This window comes from Primulina huaijiensis, chromosome 13 (assembly GCF_012295235.1).
Source record: "Primulina huaijiensis isolate GDHJ02 chromosome 13, ASM1229523v2, whole genome shotgun sequence".
NCBI lineage: Eukaryota > Viridiplantae > Streptophyta > Magnoliopsida > Lamiales > Gesneriaceae > Primulina > Primulina huaijiensis.
The window spans coordinates 5,861,424-5,885,439 of NC_133318.1; positions in this window are offsets into that span (position 1 = coordinate 5,861,424).

The window sequence follows — 24,016 nt, forward strand, 5'->3', positions numbered from 1 at the left end:
AAATTCTGAGATTTACAGCAACAAAAAAAATCGTGAGAAGCAACAAGTAGAATAAGAGAGAAAGTAAGAAAGAAACTCTGTCTCCGCCGCACCGTGTTCGTCGTATCATTTGTTTTCTTCTTAAACAAATTCCAGGCATGTTTATACGTTTCTTTTCTCTTCAATCAAGTCATAGGTACACTTTTAAACCATATTTGTTCATGATTCATGGAGCAAAACCGAAACATGACAGCAATTTTTACAAAACTTGCACAGATTTTTTTTCTCGGCGCTTCCTTGTGCTTCACGGGTTGTGTTGTGTTTGTGATTTCAGGGTTTGGTCTGTTCTAGGCACTCAAGGCTGCATCTAGACATGTACTAGAGTGTGTTAGGGTCATGTTGGTTCAGTGGTTTCAGCCCATGCACGAAAGGAACAGACTTGACAGCAACTTCTTCAATCGTTGCAAGTTGAGTCTTGATTTTCGGATTCTTGGTTGTCTAAGGCAAGTGTTCGAATCATGTTTAGTCCAAGGCCGGTAACCATGGTTAGAACCTTTCCTTAGCATGTCTAGGACGTGACCAAGATGGCCTTTCAAGGCTTGGGACATGGTCCCATAGGTTTTTAAAACAAAACGTGCAAGTGTCCCTCGGTTTCTCTTTTCTGATTTTTTGTGGGTGAGTTTCGAATTTTGGGTGTTTGGGTGGATCTTGGTTGGCTTTTTAGCCCTTAGCCATGGTTCACACAATACCTCATGATGTCTAGATCGAGCTATGGTTGATCATATAGTCACTGGAACGATGTAAGACAGCAAGCGAATTGATATATCACAGTACAGATTTTCGAGTTCTCGGTTTCGACTTTGGTTGTTCCTAAGTGGTTGCTTGGATTGTGGTTGGCCTAGGGCCCTTAGACATGGTTCAAGCCACACCTCAGGATGTTGGGAAGAGGCTCTGGTCGGTGGTTCAATCCCCAATGATCATTAGTCTCTTAAACGAACGCAGCAAGCGCAGCTGCTGCCATCGCGCATTTGACAGCAGCATGGCTTCGGTTCAGAGATGGTGTGTGAGTTTTTGGTTGGCTTTTAGCCTATGACCATGGACTGGACAGTACCTCAATGAGTTACGAAGGTCATGTTTTCGGCCGTTTGTGATTTGGTTAAGTTTAGAAATCGTACGAGAATTTACGGTGCAATGTGCCAAAATGACTCTCGAAAGAGCGTTTCATGATTTTGGCCTCCATTCACATTTTTCGTGAATTACAGCCCTAGGGATTTATTTTCCATCATTTTAGGTGTATTTAATCATGGCTAAATGATTGTTCAATGTCGGTTCGGTTATGATTGTTGGTCAAGTTAAGTTTATTTGCATGTTTCTCATGTTATGATTAGGTCGCAGCGAGCCTGGGAACGATCCAACTCATTCAGTATAAACAGGGTTATAATTAAATTACGTGCATAAAATATAAAATTGTTTATTTTTGAGATATATGTGATATGTCTTGTGGCCACCATACGCTTATGGGATTGCTTCGCCCGGTGACTTACGACCGGTTTATGTTTATGTATGGATACGGACATGCAATCCAAGGGTTGTGGTGATCTATACCGCCCAGTATACTGTGGTTTAGTCTGATCAGACGTGCATGATATGTTATGGGCCACTTGCGTAGAAACATTATCTCTACCAGGAAAAAAAATTACGATATGATAATTTATGACAGGGCTCTATCGAGCAAATCTTTTACGTACGATTTTCAGATATGCACGTATTTATAATTACTCATGACACGATTTTCACCTTACGCTTTACGATACTATATTTTTACGTTGCATGCGATTTTATGATATATTTACTTGTTATTCACGATATATGCATGCTGAGTCTTTAGATTTATTAGACTTGATTGTTGTAGGTACTGATGAGGTCGAGACCGAGGGCGAGGACCAGTGAGCTAACTTGGGTTAGCAGTAGTAGGAACCCGAGGAACTCATGCTTCAGTTTATTTATCATTTTGTGCTCAAAACTCATTCTTATCATGTTGAAATATTTTTAAGTGTGGTTTGAAAACAATATATTTACTTCCGCTGTTACTTTAACATTAAATCTTTTTATCAGTTTATTTTATGAATGAGACATGTTATTTATCTAAAGAGAAAAATTTTAAATAATTCCGCAATTTTACAAATACGAAATACGGGCCTCTACAGTTGGTATCAGAGCCTATGTTCTTGTAAAGGGTTGTACTACTACTGATCTCGAGAAGCTCACGAAGTCACGTCTTTGGTCTGTAAGTTTTACGTTTACGCATTTCGTTTAAAGCATGAAATATTTTAACAGCATGTTTTCATGAAATGTTTTATGTCCAGATTATGATTATGCAGTATTTATTTAAATTTAAAGAAATAATAGGATTATGCATGTTGGTTACGTATGGGTTGTATGTATGGAACAGCATGCCTCCTAGACGCATTCCTGATCGCATGAGAGATGATGAGATCGTCATGAGGACGGTGAGGATAATAGGCAGGAGAGAAACGTACCACCATCGGACTTGAACGCCCAGATCTTAACTGGAATGACTTAGTTCTTCGCACAGTTTGCGTGGAACAATGCTGGGGTAGCCAGGCAGACGGGCCTGAGGCTACCTATGAGCGGTTCATGAAGATGAGACCAAAGGAGTTCTCAGGGAAGACAGATCCTATGATTGCCGAGGGCTAGATTAAGTCCCTCGAGGTTATCTTCGAACTTATGGAGCTTGTAGATGAGGATAGAGTTCGTTGTGCAACCTATCTGTTTGGAGGAGACGCCCGCTTGTGGTGGGAAGGAGCATCTGTAGCCTTGAATTTGGCCACACTGATCTGGACGCGCTTTACAGAGGTATTCTACTCTAAATATTTTACTGACGAGGTGCGTTCCAGATTGACCAGGGAGTTCATGACCCTGAGGCAGGGAGACATGACTGTTATGGAGTTTATCCGTAAGTTTGAGAGGGGTTGCCATTTTGTACCCCTGATTGCAAATGATGCTGGAGCCAAGTTGAGGCATTTTCTGAATGGTCTACGGCCGATCTTGCGCCGTGATGTTAGGATGGCTGGCCCTACTACTTATATGATGTCGCTGTCTCCAGAACTCTAGCTGCCTAGCAGGATCAGAATGATATTGAGAGAGATCGCCAGGGCAAGCGACCAGTCCAAGGGCCGCACCGCCCTCCTCATCAGCAGCATCAGAGTAAGAAGCCTTTCCACGGTCCATCTAGGAACAGAGGACAGCAGCAGCAGGGACGTGTAGTCCCGAGGACCTCAGAGTACCCAGTCTGTGCCAAGTGCTTGTGCCGCCACACTGGAGTTTGTAGGTATGGTTCGGGGAAGTGCTACAAGTGTGGTAGTCCTGACCACTTACTGAAGGAGTGCCCTCAAGGGAGTCTGCCTACCCAAGGCAGAGTTTTTGCCCTCCATGCAGCGGAGACGAACCCAGAGACAATGCTCATGACAGGTATCTTAAATCTTTAAGTTTGTATTTGAAATTCAATGTTTTGGGAGTCTGGGTTAAGGTTTTAAACTTAGAATTTGTAATAGGATTGCATGCTCTAATCAGTACATTTTCGGGAATTTAGGTTAGAAGAACTTTGACCTTCGCATATCTATAAGTTTAGTTTTTGTAATGATTGGGTTCAGTTTGATGTTCCAAACTTTCAGGGAGAATTTATATAGCTGGTTCAGCTACGAATGCCTTGATAGATTTAGGGGCTACTCATTCTATTGTTCGTACGCTCTTTAAACCTAAAGGATATAAAAAATATATTATAATGAATCATTAACATCGTTGTTCGTAATATAGTACCTATCATATAATATAATTTATATTATACCTATAATTTCTATAGTCTTAAAAATATATTCTAGGTTCGAGGCCTCGCTCATAACTAGGGTTTTATTATTTCTCTAAAGGGTGCAGGGATGTATAGGTGTATTTTTTCCACAGGAAGCTTCTAAGTTATCTTCTCATATCAACTTCTTTAATGATATGATGGGGCTGTTCAGCCATATTTTAGAATCTTCTTAGAGTTAGGGTTTTCGTAAGGTTTTGCAATTCTTGTGATAGCAATGTTTAGTTTTCGGTTTCTGTCTCTATTGTTCGTACGCTCTTTAAACCTAAAGGATATAAAAAATATATTATAATGAATCATTAACATCGTTGTTCCTAATATAGTATGAAAAAGGATTCTTCTTTGGTATTTGTAAAGATATCCTATTTGGGAAACGAGGGAATCTCAAACTAAATACTTGGTGAAAGATTTTGAATTAATTGAAAAAAGTCATAAAAAAGAAATGGTGATCAGAAGATCTGCCCGATATGTTGCAGCCTGCATGAAGTCGGAATCGCTAGTAATCGCCGGTCAGCCATACGGCGGTGATAAATGTTGGGGTCAGGAGGTCCGACCAGACTACAGCTACGGCTCCGAGCGAGGAGGGCGTCCTTTTATTCTGATTAGCAGTTATGAGCTGGGATCGGTCCTTTCCTTCCTTGGTCGGGATAGAACTAGCCCTTACTCAGCACGCTTAGCAGCCGAAAGATCTGCTCCAACCGGGGAATCTGATAAGTGAGATTTCGAGTAAGTGTTTCCATAATCTTCTTCTGTCCGAAGAAATGGTAAAGTGGAGCCCAAAAGAACAAGGCAATTGCTCTCATCTTTTAATGGGTGTCACACTAGTGACACAATGATGTTAATGATTCATTATAATATATTTTTTTATATCCATCTGTCTCTATTGTTCGTACGCTCCTTGTTTTGGTATTGCTCAATCGCCGCGAAGGCTCACTTCATTTCATATTTCCTTATGTGATGTTCGAAATAGCCTTTGTTCGATTCTTGTTCTATCTTGTTCGATCAAGAACCTCCAGAGTAGTCTATTAACTGTTTAACTACTTCTATTGTTCCAAATTGACCGTTTTGGATTGATAATGAGATACCTATCCACAAGGTAGGAATGACCTTATCATGAGATAATGGGAGCTCCAACATCCTTGTCCAGTAGGCCTATGCAATAGCTATCATAGAATGGGTCTCTAGAGATGTCTCTATAAGATGGGGATTCCGAGTGGGATGTGATCAACAAGGAAAGACTTGAATCAATCTATCGAGTTGCTTATTATCGATTGATAAACAAAGGTACGAGAAGGCGGACATTGTTTGGGTTTGAGAGTGGGATAGCTACCCATAGTAGGACCAAACGCCGGAATAGGAGAGTGGTGGTCCTTATTCCCTACTTTGGTAGGAGATGGCATGTCGGGGTGAAGAAGGTGGCTCCATACGGAGGGAATGTGAGATTCTTTTTGGGTGGGTTTCCGTGTTTTGGATCTCTTTTCTTTGGTTTGGGGTCATATAATGGCCATCTTAATATTGAACCCGCTTATATAGACGCTCTAATATCGCTCGGGCTCTCTCCCAGAGACCCCTGCGCTTGTTGGTTTAGCTCAGGGTTTTTTTTATTTCCTACTTCCCTCCGGGGGCCGGACCGGACCACAAAAAAGAACTCCATACGGAATCCTCCCTTTAAGAATCCCCTCCGGTGGTGGACCGAAGCAGAGCCTTGGCCCTCGTCCCCCCATAGGGGGGCTACAATCTCGTACATACAAATAAGTAGTTAATAAGAGGATATCCATAAAATCTCTTGCCGCCTAAAACTCTGCCAAGAGAGCGCTGCTTGTTTGATCCTATGTGTCCAGAGAATGCTATGCGTTCTCCACTTTCGGATCTCGCAAAGAGAGAACGCGTTTTTTCCTCTTATTTTATCTCTCATTCGAAAAACGAAGAAAGCGGGCTTTGCCCCAGCTACCGCTATCCTTGGGAAACCAAAAGAGCTACCAAAGGAAAGGGATGCAGTCTCTCCCTTGGCCTTTAGAAAGGAGAAGGCAGAGACGAAAACGTCCTTCGCGCAAGTTTTTTGCTTCCTGCGCCCTGACTAGTAAAGTGGCTCTTCGACCAAGAAGGCATTCTGGTAGGAAGGCCGACCACTACATAAACCGCCATCAGTCCAGGAGAGAAGCAAGCTACCTTTCTTTGATCCACCTTCCCGGGCAGGGAAGAGACCACAAATGGACCGCGGATGGTGGTCGTGGTAGATTCGAGTCTCTTTTCTTTGGTTTGGGTTCATATAATGGCCATCTTAATATTGAACCCGCTTATATAGACGCTCTAATATTGCTCGGGCTCTCTCCCAGAGACCCCTACACTTGTTGGTTTAGATCAGGGTTTTCTTTATTTCCTGCTTCCCTCCGGGGGCCGGACCGGACCACAAAAGAGAACTCCATTTGGAATCTTCCCCTTAGGGATCCCGTCTCATTTCAGAGATCTTTGCGAATTTCCTCAAGGTCAAGACCATTGGCTAGATGTAGCGTATTCAGTAGTACTGCCTTCGGGAGAGGAGCTGACAGCTACTAATGTGGTCCGAGACATAGACCTCGAACTTCATGGCAATCTTGTTTATGCGGATCTTATCGTATTGCCGATGCCAGAGTTTGATATCATTCTGGGTATGGACTGGCTATTAAAGAACAGAGTTTTGATTGATTTCCAGCGGATATCTGTTCTAGTCCGACCGCTCGGGAGAGAGCAGTTCTTATTCGAACCAGACAGGTACTTTCATTTACCGCGTATGATATCTTGTGTCCAGGCTAGAAAGCTCATGCGTAGAGGGTGTCGAGAGTTTTTAGCGAATTTTGTATCTGTTCCCGAGACACCAAGTCAGGCAGCCTCCGATGTCCCAGTTGTCAGTGACTTTCTAGACGTTTTTCCTGATGACGTCTCTAGTATGCCACCGGTGCGAGAGGTGGAGTTTTCTATTGAGCTTATGCCGGGTACCGCACCGATATCAAAAGCACCGTACCGATTAGCACCGACAGAGATGGCAGAACTCAAGAAGCAGATTCAGGAACTTCTTGACAAGGAGTTCATTCGCCAGAGTTTTTCACCATGGGACGCGCCGGTCTTATTTGTGAAGAAGAAGGATGGTTCGATGAGGCTCTGTATTGATTACCGGGAGTTGAACAGGGTTACAGTGAAGAACAAATACCCACTTCCGAGGATCGAAGATTTATTTGATCAGTTGCAGGGAGCTTCGGTATTCTCCAAGATTGATCTGCGTTCTGGTTATCACCAGTTGAGGGTGAAAGACTCCGATGTTCTCAAGACTGCTTTCAGGAATCGTTACGGCCATTTTGAGTTACTTGTGATGCCGTTCGGTTTGACAAATGCGCCAGTGATCTTCATGGATCTCATGAATCGCGTATTTCAGCCGTATCTGGATCAGTTCGTGATAGTATTCATAGACGACATTCTCGTCTACTCAAAAAATCACGAGGAGCACAGCAGACATCTGACCGCAGTTTTGCAGACCTTACAGATGCACAAGCTGTTCTCGAAGTTGAGTAAGTGCGAGTTCTGGTTAGAGAAGGTGGCGTACTTAGGCCACATCGTTTCTAGCAGCGGTATTGAGGTAGACCAAGCAAAAGTTGGAGCAGTCAAAGTTTGGGTTGTGCCGCAGAATGCATCCGAGATCCGTAGTTTTCTTGGGCTAGCAGGGTATTAACGGAAGTTTATTCAGGGATTCTTCTCTATCGCAGTTCCACTCACGTCATTGACAAAGAAGAATGCGAAATTTATGTGGAGCGATGAGTGTCAGAAGAGCTTCGATACTTTGAAGCAAGCTCTTATCTCAGCACCAGTATTGGCCATGCCGTCAGGGCCCGGAGACTTTGTTTAGTATACCGATGCTTCGAAGCTTGGTTTAGGCGCAATGTTGATGCAGCATGGGAAGGTGATAGCATATGCTTCTCGTCAGTTGAAGACCCATGAGAAGAACTACACTACCCACGACCTAGAGTTGGCAGCCGTAGTATTTGCCTTGAAGATTTGGAGGCATTATTTGTACGGAGAGAGGTGCCAGATCTTTACCGACCTTAAGAGCCTGAAGTACTTCTTTACGCAGAAAGAGTTGAATATGCGTCAGAGGCGTTGGTTGGAGCTAGTGAAGGACTATGACTGTGACATTAGCTACCACCCTTGCAAAGCTAATGTAGTTGCGGATGCATTGAGCAGGAAATTCGCAGTGATGGCTCATTTGGCGATTCCGAGACCTCTTCAGTTTGAGATGCAGAAGTTTGATATAGAGACATATCCTAGAGATAGAGTTCCCCGTCTATCTACTTTGACGATTCAGTCTTCTCTTCTAGACCGTATTCGCAGTGGGCAGCCAGCAGATGAGCAGTTGGCGAAGTGGAAGCAGAGAGATGAGGCCAAGGGAAGTATCTTGTATACAGATAGCGACGGTATTGTGGGATATCGAGACAGAATGTGGGTTCCTAGCAGCGGTTCTATTCGAGCAGATATTTTATCCGAGGCCCACATGTCGTCGTACTCTATTCATCCTGGGAGTACGAAGATGTACAAAGATCTACAGTTATTGAATTGGTGGCCCGGAATGAAGAAGGATATCAGACGCTTTGTATCCGAGTGTCTGACGTGTCAGCTAGTGAAAGCGGAGCATCAGAGACTAGCAGGTATGCTCAAGCCTCTTCTTATTCCCGAGTGAAAGTGGGAGAACGTTACCATGGACTTCGTGGTCTGTTTGCCGAAGTCAGTCAGAGGATCAAATGCTACCTGGGTGATTGTTGACCGTCTTACCAAATCAGCGCACTTCTTGCCTATCAAGACGACTTTCACCATGATTCAGTATGTAGAGTTGTATATCCGGGAGATAGTCTGACTTCATGGTAGTCCCGTTTCTATAGTGTCTGACCGAGATCCTAGATTTACTTCCTCATTTTGGAAGAGTTTGCATTCGGCTATGGGTACGAAGTTGTTGTTTAGCACAGCTTTCCACCCTAAGACAGATGGGCAGTCAGAGAGAGTTATCCAGATTTTGGAGGATCTTCTCCGTGCATGTGTCATCGATGTCTCAGGGAGTTGGGAGTCGAAGTTGCCATTGGTAGAGTTCACCTATAACAACAGTTTCCAGTCGTCTATAGATATGGCTCCATATGAAGCACTGTACGGTCGTAAGTGCAGATCGCCTATTCAATGAAATGAATTAGTAGAGAGATCAGAATTGGGTCCGGAGATTGTTCAGCAGACTGCCGATGTAGTATTCAAGATCCGTGATAGGTTGAGGACTGCTCAGAGTCGACAGAAGAGTTATGCGGATCAGGGGAGGAGAGATCTAGAGTTTGCCATTGGCGACCATGTTTTCGTGAAGATAGCACCTATGAAAGGTGTAATGCGATTCGGGAAGAAAGGAAAGCTCAGTCCGAGATTCATCGGACCATTTGAGATCCTCGACAGGGTTGGGACGTTATCTTATCGTGTTGCTCTTCCGCCAAATCTAGCCGGAGTACACAATGTGTTCCACGTCTTTATGCTGAGGAAGTATATGGCAAATCCTTCGCATGTCCTGAATTTTGAACCGTTGCAGCTCACTCCGAACCTGACTTATGAGGAAAGACCAGTGCAAATCTTAGACAGGCAGGAGAAAAAGCTTCGGAACAAACTGGTTAAGCTAGTGAAAGTCAAATGGCTTAATCATTCGGAGGAGGAAGCTACGTGGGAATCTGAGCCAGAGATGAGGAATCGGTATCCCGAGTTATTCGGTAAGTTTTAATTTCGAGGACGAAATTTCTTTTAAGGGGGGAGAGTTGTAGAACCCGATAAATCAGACTACGTACAAGCCATGCATAATTACTATTATTTAAATTAAAATGATTTTTATGCATGAGGGTTTAAATTCATTTTTTAAAATCGGTGAGTCATGATTATTTATTTTACGCAGAAGTTTAGTTTTATCTTTTCGGATAAATAAGCGAGGCCGGACCGGAGTTGGAGTATTGAGATAAAATTTAATAATAAGAAAATGTTCCAAAAGTAATTTGAGATAAAGAATAATTTATTTTAATATAAAATAATGTTTAAGGATTTATTTAATTAATTCGGGTTAAGAAGTAAATAAGTTCTTTTATGACCAATAATTAATTAAAAACCTAAATTTATTTGTGTAACCAATTGCGATAAATTAATCTAGGCCTATTTTATTTAAAAAATTGTAATTTAACATGTTAGTAATTTATTTTAAGACTAGGCCATGCATGCAAGAAAATTACTATCATAAATTAAATTATTAATTCACTTAAATACATAATAAGTGTTTAAAACTTTAAAGAGTTAAAATTCAATAATTATGCAATATTTTTCCTCCATTTATTAAACAAGATTTTGGCCACCCCTTAAAGATTTAAGTAAGTTTGGCAACTCACCATTTTTTATTCCTTTCCTTATCCTTTCTTGGTAGATAATTCCCTCACTTTTTAATCACCAACAATTAATAATTAAGCAATATTTCTACCTTACTTTGGCTAGCCAAAAATCGGCCATCACCTCCCCTAAATCTCCCTCAAATCCCATAATATCGCCTCATTTCATTATCTCCCAAAGATTCAAGGATAGAAAGATTTGTGTGTCATTCAAATCCCCATTTAATTAGTAAACTTTCCCATTCATTTCCTAGCCATTCCCTTCCCCCATTCCTTTGAAAATTCTGAGATTTACAGCAACAAAAAAAATCGTGAGAAGCAACAAGTAGAATAAGAGAGAAAGTAAGAAAGAAACTCCGTCTCCGCCGCGCCGTGTTCGTCGTGTCATTTGTTTTCTTCTTAAACAAATTCCAGGCATGTTTATAAGTTTCTTTTCTCTTCAATCAAGTCATAGGTACACTTTTAAACCATATTTGTTCATGATTCATGGAGCAAAACCGAAACATGACAGCAATTTTTACAAAACCTGCACAGATGTTTTTTCTCGGCCCTTCCTTGTGCTTCACGGGTTGTGTTGTGTTTGTGATTTCAGGGTTTGGTCGGTTCTAGGCACTCAAGGCTGTATCTAGACATGTACTAGAGTGTGTTAGGGTCATGTTGGTTCAGTGGTTTCAGCCCATGCACGCAAGGAACAGACTTGACATTAACTTCTTCAATCGTTGCGAGTTGAGTCTTGATTTTCAGATTCTTGGTTGTCTAAGGCAAGTGTTCGAATCATGGTTGGTCCAAGGTCGGTAACCATGGTTAGAACCTTTCCTTAGCATGTCTAGGACGTGACCAAGATGGCCTTTCAAGGCTTGGGTCATGGTCCCATCGGTTTTTAAAACAAAACGTGCAAGTGTCCCTCGGTTTCTCTTTTCTGATTTTGTGTGGGTGAGTTTCGAATTTTTGGTGTTTGGGTGGATTTCGGTTGGCTTTTTAGCCCTTAGCCATAGTTCACATAATACCTCATGATGTCTAGATCGAGCCATGGTCTATCATATAGCCACTGGAATGATGTAAGACAGCAAGCGAATCGATACATCACAGTACAGATTTTCGAGTTCTTGGTTTGGGCTTCGGTTGTTCCTAGGTGGTTTCTTGAATTTTGGTTGGCCCAGGGCCCTTAGCCATGGTTCAAGCCAGACCTCAAGATGTTGGGAAGAGGCTCTGGTTGGTGGTTCAAGCCCCAATGATCATTAGTCTCTTAAACGAACGCAGCAAGTGCAGCTGCTGCCATCGCGAATTTGACAGCAGCATGGCTACGGTTTAGTGGTGGTGTTTGAATTCTTGGTTGGATTTTAGCCTATGGCCTTGGACTGGACAGTACCTCAATGAGTTTGGAAGGTCATGTTTTTGGCCTTTTGTGATTTGGTTAAGTTTCAAAGTCGTACGAGAATTTACGGTGCAATGTGCCAAAGTGACTCTCGAAAGAGCGTTTCATGCTTTTTGCCTCCATTCACATTTTTCGTGAATTACAACCCTAGGGATTTATTTTCCATCATTTTAGGTGTATTTTAATCATGGCTAAACGATGGTTCAATGGTTGTTTGGTTATGAGTGTTGGTCAAGTTAAGTTTATTTGCATGTTTCTCATGTTAGGATTAGGTCGCGGCGAGCCTGAGAACGATCCAACTCATTCGGTATAAACAGGGTTATAATTATATTACGTGCATAAAATATAAACATGTTTATTTTTGAGATATATGTGATATTTCTTGTGGCCACCTTACCCTTATGGGATTGCTTCACCCGGTGACTTACGACCGGTTATGTTTATGTATGGGTACGGACATCCAGTCCAAGGGCTGTGGTGATCTCTACCGCCCAGTATACTGTGATTTAGTGTGATCAGGCATGCATGATATGTTATGGGCCACTTGCGTAGAAACATTATCTCTACCAGAAAAAAAATTACGATATGATAATTTATGACAGGGCTCGATCTTTTACGTACGATTTTCAGATATGCACGTATTTATAATTACTTATGACACGATTTTCACCTTACGCTTTACGATACGATATTTTTACGTTGCATGCAATTTTATGATATATTTACTTGTTATTTACGATATATACATGCTGAGTCTTTAGACTTATTAGACTTGATTGTTGTAGGTACTGATGAGGTCGAGACCGAGGGCGGAGACCAGTGAGCTAGCTTGGGTTATCATTAGTAGGAACCCGAGGACCTCATGCTTCAGTTTATTTATCATCTTATGCTCAAAACTCATTTTTATCATGTTGAAATATTTTTAAGTGTGGTTTGAAAAAAATATATTTACTTCCGCTGTTACTTTAACATTAAATCTTTTTATCAGTTTATTTTATGAATGAGGCATTTTATTTATCTAAAGAGAAAAATTTTAAATAATTCCGCAATTTTACAAATACGAAATACGGGCCTCTACACCATGGTCCTTGTAATTGTTACAAGCTTAAGTAGAAAGCATGCAAGGGATGTGAATGGTTGGAGGTTACTTTTTCAATATCCAAGGCATGGAATGCTCATGCTCACTTCAACTTTTTGCACTACTCCTCCTTCTCTCCACACACATGCATATAGCCGAAACTTACACTCAAATATTCTCCCAATTTTTGTTCTTCAATTGTTGAAGATAATATAATCTTCTCAAATGAAAAATGCTCTAATTTTTCTAGTGCAAAATTAGAGTGGATTTAGCTTGTTGGTGGTAGGCTTAATTTTGAGCAAGGTGTTCTCTTGGAAACTTGAAGATTTGTCTTGCCATTCAAGAGCTTAGTTGCTTGACAACTAAGTTGGAGCAATCATCAATCTATTGTGATTGATAGGTAATATTTTAAACACACTATGAATGTCATATTTGTGTTTTGATGTATTTTCTACACATCTTAGTGTTTAGGGTGCTTGTTTTTCTTGTATAAAAAATTATTTTTGAAACTTCTGTTGCGCAAGCAAGCACATTAACCAATCCATTTTTCAGAATATCGATTTTAAGAGGTTAACTGAGAAGACAGTAGTTAGTGAATTTTCATCTGAAATGATTCAATCTCACTACTGATTGTTTAGCTGATAATTTAACTAATCTTCTCATATAAGTTAACTAATTAATCGTATTTTATTCCAAATCAAGTGATGTGACTGTTATTTTTTGCGTTAAATGATGAATAGTATTTTAAAACGTGGACCCACTTGAACCATTTAAAATTGTACACACGTTTTTAGCACACGTACACACTTTTTTTATTCAAATTTCCGTGGACTGACACATATCCAGAAATTGAACAGTCACTTACATATGTACCTTTCCTCGCTCCAATTCAGTTCTTCCTTACGCGAACATTACTTTCCAGAGCAAATTCATACTTAGAGCTTTTACCTTGCAAAATTTCAGGTTTTCTAACTCTCAGAAATGGCAAACCAAGTTCCCGCACATATTCTGAATGCTATGGCTGTCAACTTTGAATCTGTTCAATCAGTCAATGATGCCGATGTCAAGAACGTATTTCTGAAATTGGAAGCAGTCGGCTTAAAGACATTTCTGAGACAATCCTCTCAGTAAATTTATCCACAGGAGCTTCATGACTTCTACTCAACTGGCTGCGTTACTGTTGATGGAAACGTCGCTGCTACTGTCAATGGTCAGTTGCTGATCATTTCTGAAGAATCTTTCGGCGAACTGTTTCAATTGCCTACTGATGGGCTTAACAATTTCTCTTAGGTGAAAACCTCTGATATTAAGGAGATGCAGTCTCTTCTGTCAGCTGATGGTCGGAAAATCAAAGTTTTCGATCCCAAGAAAGAGCTCAAGCCAGAAATTCAACTGATGGCTGATATTTCAGCCAAGGGGATACTCTGGTTCATTTGCTGCCCTTACTCTTGAAAAATTTCAAGTCATGATAGTGATCATGGCTGAGAAGAAGATGAACTGGAGGAATATTATTTTCACTTTTCTTAGAAATATGCTTCAGTCAACGAAGCAGTCACGGGGATATGCTGTGCAAATCAATTTTCTACTGAAGATGAAGGGGATAGTGGGTGATACTGCTGAGAAATCATCCAAGTTCAAAGTCTTCAATGCTAAGAATGTCCAGTCCCCAAAGACCAAATTGGACATCTCTTCTAAACAATTTGTCAAAATCAAAAAAAGAGATTGGGACGCAACAGGAGGCTCCCAAATCAGTCAAAAAGGCAAAGACTCTGGCTCAGCTGAAGACGGCCAAGAGGAAACTGATCGTCAGTGACATCTCTTCTAAGAAGACACATTCTCCAAAGATTGCCAAGAAGCCGAGAACTCAGACAACCAAGCCAGCAGCTGTGCTGGAAGCAATCCCAACTGAACGATTGAAACAATCGGATGCCCAACAGCCTATTCAGGCTATTCCACTGAAAGTTATTCCAGCTGAAGTCTCAACTGCGGTTCAGTTACCTCCACCAACTGCTCCATCTAAAAAGTCCATCACCACATCTAGTGAAAAGAAGAAATCAGCAGGAGTCAAAGTTCCTATGACCCATATTAATCGCCCTACTATTCTTCCTCCTGCACGACCTAAAGGAGTTGTAATTGAGGAACTGGTGGATAATACTCAATCAAGACTGAGCATTCCTTATGTCCTTACTGGTTAAAAAGGCAAGGGAAAATTAATCGAAGAGCCCATGCCGACTAATGCCATTCAGACTCACATTGACCTGACATTGACCTCATTTGGCAACAGGTCAATGCTTTTGATGAGTTTCACCTGAAAACTTATTATGCGTAGGTGAGATTCAGAACTCACGTTTTTAACTAGAAGAGTGAACTGGAAGCAGCAGTTTTCATTAAACTGGAAGCAGCAGTTTTCAAAGTTGTCAAAGCTGCTACCATTGTTCAGGCACTGAATAGAAAAAATTATTTCTTCGATCAAATAAGAGCCAAGAAGTTGTATCAATTGCTTGATAAACTGAAGAGCAATTACAACCCAACTAGTCTAACTGCTTACAATGACAGAGCTGTGTTTACTCAGTTGGAAACGGACCTTATCGCTTTACAATTGGAGATAAAACATTGGGAACTGGATCAAGAGTTGGTAATTCCAGCAGATCCCACAGAGTCTTCAGAAAATGAAGCAGAAACTTTATCTCATAACAGAAAGCCATCCAAAGAACCGGCTACTACTTCAACTGAGCTAGTCAAAGATGTGCCTCAATCATCTTCTCCTACTGATCCTCTCATATACACTGATGCTGAATTATCTCTGGAAAATATCGATGAAATTATCCAATCAGTCGCCGTAGCATTTCAGCCCAATATGTCTTCAACTGATCCAGCAGCCGTGGAGGCTACATTTGATACAACTGAGGAACTAGTTCAATCCTTTATCCGAACTGAACAAGAAGTTCCACCTGAAGAGCCGGTTCAGTCACCTGTCATGACTGAACAGGTAGTTGCTGAAACAATGGAGGTTCAGCAGTGCTTAACTGAAGACATTCCAATTGAAGAGCCACCATTAGTTTCAGTTGATCACTCAACTGAAAAACCACCTGACTCTCAAACTGATAAACCAACCACTTCTTCTGATCTGAATCGTTCTTTTCCTCCCCAGCTTCAACAGGAAGCCCGTGTAGAAGATGCTCCAAAAATGGTACGTGCAGAAACGGTAGCAACTGACAGGACTCTGGTGATCTTTGATCAAACTACCAGAGAACAGGAACCAGGGACATCAGGACCTATATCTCCTCATCCTTCAATGGATATTGATTCGGTACTTGAAGAGATTCAGGTCATCCAGCACAACCTGTCAAATATGATGACCGCCATTTCAAACATCCAATCTACTCATCTTGCTCATACTTAAAGCTAAATTCTTCAAATGAATTCAATTCTGGGAGACTGGAGCAAATTCAAGCTACTGTGACCTCTCTCTCATTTACAATGGAAGAAATCAAAAAGAACAGAGGTATGGCTGAAAGTCTTTCCCTATCTCAAGATGAAATTGGCAAACGAGTTGAATTTTTGGAGACAACTGTTTCCAGAAAGATAAACATGCTGCAAACTGCTATGCGCAATGCTGTTTAAGATGTATCCACTACTGTTCATATCTTTTCAACCAATGTTCGGAAGTTATCTAACAAGATGGATGCGTTTGACAAAAAAAGGGAAGAGACTAAAGCTAAAACTCAACTAGATCAACAACAACAGCAAGACAAAGAGAAGAAGTCTCACAAAAGAACTTTTAGCAGTTGATTGATTCGTTTTAGCAGATTTTTGAAGATTATTGTAATCTTTCATTCCTTGTAAAAATATGTACACTGAGAGAGTTATTTATAAAGAAGTTCAGTTTTTCAAGATCTTATTTTATATACAATGAGCTCAGTTGATCAGTTCTTATTTGCTTAGTTTTGTCAAACACCAAAAAGAGGGAAATTATTGGAAATTAAGTTTTGGATGTTTGACAAACTGAAGGGCTAAAAGATCGAATTAACTGATCATATAAACTAAACATAATCGGACGCCTCGACTGAATCCAACAACTGAACTATCCAACCAACTGATCTACGTAACTGGACGAGCAGTCAACTGACTGCAGTTGGGAACTTTATCAGCTTCTACCTTTCAGCTGACCTTTCAGCTGGACACATCATCAGTTGAAAACGACAACCGACAAATAATACAACAGTCTGCAACTGTTAGTGGGAACGCCGCATTTCAGAAAAGGCGCATTGTACTATTGGAAGAGGAATTTTGACGTGGCACATCAACGGATAGAAAGTTTAAACCGCATTCAATATTACCGTTGGAGGGAAGCCTATAAATAACAGAGAGAAGCAGCTGAAAAACTACAACGAAACTTTACAATCAGTTGCAAAGAGTGAACTAGCAATCTTTCTTACTGTTACTCTGTTGAAATTTACGCTCACGCTTATCATATACATTCATAGCTTTTAGGCTATCTTTCGAACATTTTAGCACATTGTGATTAATGTGAAACTTGATCCTAGATATCAGTTGCGCTAAGTTTTTCAATCGAGTAAATTGAGTTGTAAACTATTCAGTTTTCACAGTGTTAAGTCCAAACTGAAGTGAGTCTGTACAAGTCTTGTATTGATCAAAGTCTTTTAGTGGAAATCCTATCTTCGTGATAGAAGAGGTGACGTAGGAGTAATTGAAATCTCCAAACATCCAGAAACAAACCTTGTGCATCTTTTACAAGCTTTTCAGTTACTATATTTTATCTTTCAGTCAGTTATATTCTGCACCTAACTGTTAGCTGACAGTGATCGAATGACAAGATTTTGAAAATCAGTTTCTCACCAAACTGATTCAAACCTTCGAGAAAGAGTTAAAAACCGTGAGTGTTTATTCAACCCCCCCCTTCTAAACACTCCTTATCCTCTAATCGATCCTATCACCTTTCTTTAGCTCCCCCTCCAAAGGTTACTCTACCACCTTTTTGATCAACATAATCAATGAAATGTTCTCGTGATTCTGTCATATGGCGTGAACTTCCACTATTAAAGTACCAGTGACTTGCAGTGTTAGTTGTTAATGATGTATAGTGAAGGACAGTGTGTGATAGCATCCTCGAAGATGCTTCAAACAAAATATTATCCAATGTGCTGCAATAGCTCGTGTTCTAAGAATGTTAACACCGATGAATTAAATCGAGTTTAGGTTAAAACCAAGCGGAAGAAACTCGAAGTAATCCTTCGTGAAGAAAGCTGTTTATATTAGAAAACATTTTAACTTATGTAAACTGAATAACTGAAAAGCAAGTGATCAGTTGTCGCATATATCAGTTCAGTTATAGTAAGAACTGAACAGACGGATGTTCTAACTGATCAAGTCAGTTTGAAAACAACAGTTAATCAGCTAAGTACACAAGATATGTTTATGGATGTTCGAAAATTTCAACTACTCCTATGTCATCCCTTCTACCACCTCGGGTAGGATCCACTAGAAGATTTTAATTTATACAACTACTTGTACAAACCCACCCAGCTTAGGACTTACACTACTGCCTAACTAAACTACTACTCTAGACTGAATGTAGCACCTTCCAGCCAACACTTCTTTAACGTCTATATGTCAAATACTACATACACAAGTTTAACGTCCTTGTGCAAGACTGTATTTGAGTGGTGGTGTGTGTTCGTGTGTGAGAACTGAACAATGAATACACTAAAAAGTGTTCTCACACACTGAGGGAAGTGAGCTTCTAAACTAAGCTGATAATACGATGAAGTATCCCTCTAGGCTGAATGCTTCTTGAAAGCTGATAGAAAAATAAGCGTGCTCTTTTCTTTTTACCACAATCTCTCTGGTTCTATATTTTCGTCTCCACTGATCTTCTCTTTATATAGGCGGGAAACTGATCGTACAGTGAGACTCAATTATTGTATCCGCTGCATCTTGAATTTGTTCCTTGGACTTTGAGTCACGACTTTTCGACAGTCCTTCTGGAACGTTTGTCTTTAATGCTATGATGCAACGTTCATTATTGTCTTTTGACTGGACAATTGCTTTGTACTTTTGTGCATAGCTGGAATCCACTTGAATGAGTTTGTTTTGTTCTTCAACTGAAATATTCTAACTGATGCTCCGAACTAGTATGTTGAACTGATCTTCAGTTGGGCTGGCGAAATCAGTTGACTCGTCAGTTGAACTGATTTCGCTCTTGTTCAATTGAACTAATCAGCTGGGCTCTTCATCAGTTGAACACTCTTTCGGCTGATCAGGCTTCTGAGGTTCTCCTGCTGAACCACCTATCAACTGAACTGCTCATTTGATATATCAGTTTGTGCGATCAATTGGGTCTTCAGTTTGCGATTTAGACAACTCGTAATTGATCTTAACTTTTGCACACTAAGGTAAATCATTAGTAACAAAAAAACAAGTTTTGTTAACATCAAAATCAGGTTTGCGAAATTGTTGACAAGTTCCAACATATAGACAACATTACAGTGAGTTTTTACCTTTGGTACCCAAATTTCTCTTACTGTAGGTCGGCGGTTGGAGACGTTGTGAGAAATGTTGGGAAACATTCGGGGCAACATCTGGCTCGTCTTTTGATTCATGCAGTCATCCCTGAGTTTAAAACAGTAAGACCTGATATGTCCAGGCTTAAAATAGTAATGACATACTAACCTGCGTTTTCTTTTCTTAGGAACAGGTGCAGCAGGTTGCCTTTTATGGAAAAATTTTGTTCGAAGATGTGGGTTGCGACTGTTTAGAAGAATCAGCTTTTCCTTTCACAAAAAATGTTTGTTTAGATGATTCACTAATTTCAAACTCACTATCTTTGAAATCTAAACCTTTCTTGTCATCTCTTCCCATCAAAAGTATGGATTCAAGCTTAGATGTGCTCGAGTTGAACTTCGTTATTGTTTAGTCACCTTTTGAAACTCATCTTTGTTCTTGCCAAGTTCCAAGTTTTTTTTGCTCAGCATTACATCAACTTTGGCTACCACAGTTTTCAGCTCAGTGTTCTCATTCACGAGAGTGGTGTTAATCTTATTTCTTTTAGTCCATTCAGCATACAAATCTTCATAAAGCTTTTGTATACTCTCAAGAGTGATTTCTTCATCATCAGCTTCCAAGTCATCTTCTACACTCAATTTTTCAGAAGATGTAGATTTTAAACATACTGAATTTGCGCACGTGTTGCGTCCAAGAGTGGTAACACCTAGGGCAACACCTAAAGATTTCACTTGTAGCCAAAGTTTTTCTGTCAACAGTGCAGTCAAGGAGGTTGATATCTTCATCATTTGATTTCTTCTCCTCATCAGATTGTTCATCGCTTAAAGAAACATTATAGCCTTTGTTCTCATCAGATTTTTCATCGCTTAAAGAAACATTATAGCCTTTGTTCTTTCGTAATCTGTTAGCACACTCGTTGGCATAATGACCAAATTCATTGCATTCTCTACATTGCACCGAGTCATACTTCTTCGAATTAAATTGACCCTTGCCTTCATTCCTTTGTCGAAACTGTTGTTGGACAGGAGGTTTAGGATCTGGTAGACTGGGAAACTTCGATGTTTGTCCAAGCCTTCATTCCTTTGTCGAAACTGTTGATGGACAGGAGGTTTAGGAACTGGTAGACTGGGAAACTTCGATGGTTGTCCAACCTTCTTCTTATCACTGATTCTTTTCAAATAATCCCCAAATTTCTTTGTGATATAGGTGATAGAATCCTCACAAAGATCTGATTCATTAACATCTTGGGATATTTGAAGAAGATCATTATAAGAGTCATTCGAGTCTTGGAATGCAATTGTCTTCCCCTTATCCTTCTTTTGCATGTCCATGTTCATTTCGAAGGTCCGAAGTGAATTGATCTGATCTTCCAAAGCCATCTGAGTCGTGTCTTTAGCCTCATCTATTGCACAAATTTTTACGTTGAATCTTTCGGGCAAAGAACAGAGAACCTTGCCAACTAATCGTTCATTAGAGATGGGGTCCTCAAGACAGAACGCCTCATTAGCAATTTTCCGTAGGCGACGATCATAGTCCAGTATATTCTCGGATTCTTCCATCCTCATATTCTTCAACTTGGAAGTAAGCATCCTCAATCTAGTTCGTCGCACACTCTCAGAACCTTCACAATGTCTTTGGAGAGTATCCCATGCATCCTTAGCAGAAATACAGTTTGTAATCAAACTGAACATGTTCATGTCGACTGAAGTGAATATTGCATTTAAGGCCTTTGAGTTGTAATTCGAACTCTGTACTTCATCGGCAGTCTACTCAGTTTCAAGTTTTGGCAAGCTATCACCATCTGGATCTATCTTTATCGGTGAAGTCCACCCCTTGATAACACGCTGTCATGCCCGTTCATCTATGGATTTTATGTAATATCTGATTTCGACCTTCCACCCCTTGATAACACGATGTCCATTTAAATATTTCTGTCAAACAAAACAAAAACCAGAATCAGCACTTAGTATATCAAGAGTAGGCTCTGATACCACTTGTAAGAAATATTGCTTGACAGATGTGATTTTATACGACAGTATTAGTATAAGATTGTAAATTTGTGTTTTATCATAATTAAGTGTTGTGCGAAATGTTACAACATTTCAGACAACATGCAGCGGAATATTAAAGTTTGTAACACAAATTGACTTTAAACAAATACGATGGACAATATTAAATTTGCACAAGTATCGGTGTCTCAAGGCAAAAATCAATCACTATAAAACCAATGAGCTTACACGAAAACAATACCAATAGTGATTGTTACTAAAATCAATTTTCTCAACACATTGATAAAATATATGCTTTCTAAAATAAAGAGTAACACTAAAACACAATTAAGAAAGCAAAAACGTGATGCCAAAAACTGGAGCAACAAAAAAGATCTTCAACCAACTTCATCATGGATGTTGTCTATAGACGTCTCCAACAATCAAGGCAACACGCGGCATCAGCACTTCTTCGATCAGCAGCGACGTTGTGAATTAATTTTCTCTGAAAATTTTGTGTCGTGCAAAGTGCTTGAATAATCAATCCAAGCGCCCCATCAACAATGTCCTTGTTTCTCTTATTTATAGACTTCATCTCTAATAGAGTTTATCTCCATAAGGAAACCTATTGCACAAGGAAAGTAGAGTTTAATTAGGAACAAACTCCTTTTGAACATTGATACCATATCATGCTAATATTTGCATAATTATCTCATTATCTAGAAAGACAAAATATTATATGCAATCAAATCAACAAGGAAAAGATAATTAGGGAAATAAATTAAATTAGTAAATTATATTTCCCTTCATATTTATGTTATTTGTTACTAAAATACGTCGTTTATGGGTGAATATCACGTTGCTTGTTTAAAATTTAAAGATCGGGGGTTACAAAAATTCTTGTTGTTAAAAGAATTGAGGGTGTGACTTGGTCTAGTTTGTGTTTGCCTTGCATGCATAACCAGATTCACATAATTCGGTATCAGAGCTATGGCTTGCTTTGATTATATCATTTGATAATCAAGATCAAAGTTTTGAAACAAGTAAGTTATCTTGTTTTATTTATCACGTCTTCTTCGTATATTGTTCGTGTTTTTCGTTTCGTTGTGTTGCAAGAATTCTCTTAGAATTCTATTTATTCGTCTAGTCGTGCAATTTGTCAAAAAAAAAAGTTTGTTTTCGATAAAAAAAAAAAAGAGAGATAAATTTTTTTTTTTTTTTAAAAAAAAGAGGATCGATCAATAAAAGAAGTGAGATCGATCATTAACAAAAAACAAAAAGAAAAAAATATATAGTGTTTGAGTTTTAGTGCTTGAATATGAGCATTAAAAATTCTAATTTTTTGTGTGTATAAGTCATGTCTGGATATTCAGATTTGATTGTTCTTTTGCAGTCTAAGTGAGCAAATTTGCAAGTGCCATGAAGTTTGAACTTGTGAGTATGATGCACACAAGCTACAAAGCCTAAGTGTATCCTGTGGGGACTCGGACGCTAACTCATATTCTTAATCATTCTTGGGATTAAATGGATCAAGTACATAAACTAGGTCGAAATTTTTTAAAAAAAATTGAACACCTCATACACAAGTGTTTAAATACTACAACAAGTTAAACTCCATCTTATTTAATGTACAAGATCAAGTGAAGAATCTACAACATGATCTAAGATACAAAACTTGTTCAAAATAAAATCATACAAACTAGTGTTTATCTTCCACCTAGCAAGTGGTAAACAACTCGATCTATATCTAAGCCCGGATCACCACTCTAATATTGATCTTTCATCCTTTTCTCGACCCTGATCATGTCCCACCTGTTCTCATGCACACATACAAACACAACAACAGCCGGATAACTCCGATGAGAAATATATTTCCCAGTATAAACAACGTATACATGCATTTCAGATAAACATATATCAACGCATGAAACATTTGTCAATCAACATATATCATAGACTGACAAAACATAAATCAACACAAAACTTTAAAGCAAACTCTTTAACTCTTAATCTTTGACTCGACTGTTATCTAATCTAGGGATCCCGGTTTGAATAAGAACGTAAAAAGTCTCCCATCTATTCTCCCCTTCTAGATGGTGGTACGTTCTTATTCCCGGACTTCGGTACACTATTTCGAGTATCTACAATAGGAGTCGATCTTCTCCTAAGCGCATCGATATAAACCAAACGTCCAGTGACTTGGCACCTCTGTCAAAGACTCTTAATACATGCTTTGCTATAACTCAATAGACTAAGCATATTAATCTCAAGAATTGCAATCACATCAAAGAAATAACCATTTAGTATGTGATTTTGGGAAACTCAAGTTATCTCTTACTCGAGTTATCTCTCCCGGTTTAACATTGATTTATACCTTTATTTTCGTGCTTTGATCGTTCTTTTATCGGTTTCGAAGTTGAATTCTTGAGTTCGAAACCTTCGATACCAAATATGGAATGACATGTTTGTGTAGCCAATATCAACATACAACTCCAAACAAGAAATCTCAATCGAAGTATGTTTCAACGGCATAACGGCGTCATATCGAGATATCCGTCAACTCAAACATCAATAGATACAACTCACAACTCATAACCAATAACAAGTACAACCCACAATATCAAAATCTGCACAATCTCATTCAACCATAATCTGGAAAAATGATAACAATTGCATACACTATCCATTCTTTGATCCGATTCTGAATATATGTTGATTATAATCCTAAGAACACATAACATCAATCAAAGTCTGATTTCTCCAACACCA